At 40.8% G+C, this 5,000-nt stretch overlaps 1 protein-coding gene across 1 annotated transcript in view; it reads right to left on the bottom strand.

Annotated features, from left to right (window-relative positions):
* Positions 1 to 5,000, bottom strand: part of si:dkey-183i3.5 (uncharacterized protein LOC566445 homolog) — a gene marked incomplete at its 5' end in the record, with an annotated part of 30,388 nt that overhangs the window by 11,267 nt on the left and 14,121 nt on the right. The gene's annotated exons all lie outside the window — the stretch shown is intronic.

Raw genomic sequence — 5,000 nt, 5'->3', positions numbered from 1 at the left:
CCATAGATCACCTGCTCCTTAAATTCATCAACCTGCCAATCAAGACTGCACGACTAGCGTCCATCCTGAAGGCTCTAACTTGAGCACACGCACACATACTCACACGTTTTCATACACACACACACACACACACACACACACACACACACACACACACACGTTTCCATACACACACACAGAAAACACACACACACACACACACACACACTCACACGTTTTCATACACACACACATACACACACACACACACACACACACAATGCCAATCAAGACTGCACGACTAGCGTCCATCCTAAAGGCTCCAACTTGAGCACACACACACATACTCACACACACACACACACACACACACACACACACACACACACACACATACTCACACGTTTTCATACACACACACACACACACACACACACACAATGCCAATGCCAATCAAGACTGCACGACTAGCGTCCATCTTAAAGGCTCTTACCTGAGCACACACACACACTCACACACACACACACACACACACACACACACACACACTCCACACACACACACACACACACACTCAGCACACGCCACACACACTCTTACACGCTCAACACACACCACGCACAACACACACACTCAGCACACGCCACACACACACACAGCACACACCACACACACCACACACACACACACACACACACACACACACACACACACACACACACACAATGCCAATGTCAATCAAGACTGCACGACTAGCGTTCATCCAGAAGGCTCTAACTTGAGCACACACACACACACGTTTTCATACACACACACACACACACACACACGCACACACACACACACACTCACACGTTTCCATACACACACACACACACACATACATACTCACACGTTTCCATACACACACACACACACACACACACACACACACATACACACACACACATACTCACACGTTTCCATACACACACACAGAAAACACACACACAGTCACATTTAAATGCTTTGGTTTGGATCCAAAGGCAAAAGGTTGTTGGTTGTTACTCTAAACCTCTCAATGACAAATTACACTCACACACACACTCACAGACATACATACACATACACACAGATATACATACATACACTCACTGACACACACTCATAGACATACATACACACACACACAGACATACATACACACAGACATACACACACACACATATACAGTCGGGAAAATAAGTATTTGAACCCCTGCCGATTTCGCAAGTTTGGCCACTTGCAAAGAAATGTGTGATCTATAATTGTAATGGTAGGTGTATTTTAACAGTGAGAAATAGAATATCAACAAACAAATCCAGAAAACTGCATTTTATAACATTTATGACTTTATTTGTATTTGATGCAGAAAATAAGTATTTGAACCCCCAAGCAAACAGCAAAAATTCTGGCTCCCAATGACCAGTTATGTGCCCAAGAAGCACACAGATTAGTCCTCATTAGGCCTAACAAGGTACACCTGATCTCAACTGGTGACGTGTATAAAAGAAACCTGTCCAAAGAATCATACTTCACACCTTCAACCTCACAACCATGGGCAAGACCAAAGAGTTGACCAAGGCCGTAATGGTTTGAAGTACTGCAGAACTCGCAAGGTCCCCCTGCTCAAGGAAGCTCATGGACAGGGCCGTCTGAAGTTTGCCAATGAACACTTGAATGATTCTAAGGAGGATTGGGAGACAGGATGTAGTCAGATGAGACCAAAATCAAGCTCTTTGGCGTCAACTCTACTTGCCGCGTTTGGAGGGTGAAGAATGCTGAATATGACACCATCCCCACCGTCAAGCATGGAGGTGGAAACATTATGCTTTGGGGCTGTTTCTCTCTCAAGGGGACAGGACGACTCCACTGCATCGAGGGGACTATGGATGGGGCCATGTAATGTGGAATATTGGGCTTGAACCTCATTTCCTCATTCCCTCCCATTGAAACGCAACCTTAAGGATTTGGAGAGGATCTGCAAAGAGGAGTGGACCAAAATCCCTCCCGAGATGTGTGTAAACCTGGTGACCAACTACAAGAAAAGTCTGACGTCTGTGCTTGCCAAAAAGGGTTATTCCACCAAGTACTAAGTCATGTTTTGCTAGGGGTTCAAATACTTATTTTCTGCATCAAATGCAAATAAAGTCATAAATGTTATAAAATGCAGTTTTCTGGATTTTTTTGTTGATATTCTGTTTCTCACTGTTGAAATACACCTACTTTTACAATTATAGATCACACATTTCTTTGCAAGTGGCCAAATCGGCAGGGGTTCAAATACTTATTTTCCCCACTGTATGCACACTCACAGACATACATACACACACTCACTGACACACACTCACAGACATACAGTGCATACACACTAGAGGATGGATACCCGACCCGAACCCGTCGGAACCCGTCGGGACCCGACGGGTCGGGCCGAGTTCGGACAAATATTTAGAAATTATAATCGGGCTCAGGTCGGGCTCGGACACATCACCGCGATAATGCATTGAACATTCCATATTTTAAAATATCTTAATAAATAGTGAAGTCAACGTGTCTGTTTCACATTATGCAGAAGTTCGTTTTTGAGAACAAAATAAATCACATTTAGGATAACAGCCTTCTTCCCGCGGGAATTTGCTTAGGTCCTAGCTGTGACAACGCAATTACAGGTGGCAAAATGGCATCACGTTAAAGAGAAACGGTCATCTGGAGAGTTTAAAACGATACTAAACGAAGGGAAATCTACTGTATGGAGATATTTCTGCTTAGTAGTCGATGCAGATTCGAATTAGGCTGTTGGATATGTCCAATGTAAGAAGTGTGAAGTTTTAATGAAATATGATTGATGCAATCCTCTGTCTCCACAACAACATGGATTAAACCTCGATGGTTGGACTATGTAGATCGTTTTTCAAGAAAAAAAAAGATCTTCAATGGTAAGACTTGTGCCTCCTTTGGTTTAGCATGTAACGTGAGTTTTATTAAGGCGTGTGTAATGTGTGGGCTATTTCATTCCGTTTGTTAACCTTTCCTGCTGTCTGTCTCTGACCGTAGTTGGAGAATGCAGGGGAGACTAGTTTTTTACCTCGTGGTTAATTCTCTTTCCTTTCCATCTGCTGCTGGTTAGTAAATAAATGCCCACTGTATTCTTTCTGAGGATTTATTCTTCACACACTGGTTAACACTGTTACAGCACATACGTTTTAGCTCCTGTCGCTAAATCCAAATTATTCATAAGCATCACCATTCTCTCTCTCTAGCACACCCACCCTGTACGTGCTGCTCTTAAAGGAGCCGCACCATTTTACAACACGTTCTTGCAATGTGAATTTTAATATGCTTATTGGCCTTCTTGTGCACGCTTGTACGTTTAACAGCGCTTGTTTGTGTGAGCGAGCATTTATCTGTTGATGCCCGAGTTTAATAAAGCCAGGCTATTCATAAAAAACGTACGTAAATGTGGCATTAGTATGAGCAGTTGAGAAATTGAGTCCGTTGGGCTCGGTTCGGGTTCGGAAAAAAATATTTGAATGGCTGTCGGACTCGGGCCGGGCTCGGTTACTACTCTGTCGGATGCGGGTTGGGCTCGGACAGAAAATGTCGGCCCGATCTATGCTCTAATACACACACACACATATACACACACTCACTGACATACATACATACACACACACACACACACACACATATATACACACACTCATAGACATACATACACACACACAGACAATCAATGACAGACTACACATAGGCACATGGATAAACAGTCCATATACATATACATTCATAGGGACATATACACACATTCACACACTGACATACCTAAACACACACACGCAAACATGCATACACATACTCACTAGCAAAATACACGCACACACATACATACATACATACATACATACATACATACATACATTAGAGCTGCAACGATTAGTCGACGTAATCGACGATGTCGATTATGAAAAATTGTCGACGATGATTTACATGTCGACGAGTCATAAAATATATTTAAAACATTTTTTTTTTTTTTTTTTTTTTTTTTTTTGGCAGACGCTAGCAGAGCTACCGGTAATTTTCATTCGGCATTGCAATGCACTATAGGAGTGCGAAATAGTGCATCTTTAACTAATAATAATTGACCATCATTGAGAAAAATGGAACAGAATCTGCAAATAGCCTAGCATACAAATCATGCACCGTTTTCTTTGCCCTCCGTTCTCGTACCTTCATGTGCTGCATATCAGAAATGGCCGACTAAAAAGCGAATTATTCTGAGACGGCTCATGTTACCATGGAAACAATAAACAAAGCTAGCTTTAGTAGCTGCTGCATATGAGATATGGCTAACAGAAAAGTTGTAATTTTTCTCAATGATGGTCAATTATTAGTAGTTAAAGAAGCACTATTCCAGTATTTCAAAGAGAATTAGCTGTGGGAGCACAAGAACAGTGAACAGAGCAGCAATTATCATAGACATATATGATATATCTATAACTTATAGTAAGGTTTAAGCTTACATGTTGGAAAACAGAACGTCTCATGGAGGATGCTTGCTAACGCTATTTCATAAATGTTAAGTGCAATGTAGTAAATCAGTGAATTATCAGAGTAGCCTGTATTTTCGTTTGTTCTGAATAGTTAACCTCCTCCACGTAGCATTCTTCAAACAAAAGATTGTGGAAAAAATATATATTTCATAAGTTGAATTTGAATGTCACTTGCAGCCCAGTTATTCTTGCGTTATTTTGCACTTGCAGAGGCTTGATTGCTAATTTGAGTTACTTTTAAAACTTTATTTGCACTTTCTCTTTACTTTTAAAAGCATATTTGCACTTTAATTTGTATAACTATTTAATTTATGTATTATGATTACATTTGTTACTCAAATACATTTGAAATTCAAATTCCAACATTTTGAGTCGTTATTTTAATTTGCTATGGGAAATAATCATTAGATTAGTCGATTAATCGAAAAAATAGTCGATAGATTAATCGATTAC

This window comes from Clupea harengus, chromosome 8, assembly GCF_900700415.2.
Source record: "Clupea harengus chromosome 8, Ch_v2.0.2, whole genome shotgun sequence".
NCBI lineage: Eukaryota > Metazoa > Chordata > Actinopteri > Clupeiformes > Clupeidae > Clupea > Clupea harengus.
The sequence above is the reverse complement of the archived record's forward strand: the minus strand, read 5'-3'. Positions and strand labels throughout refer to the sequence as shown.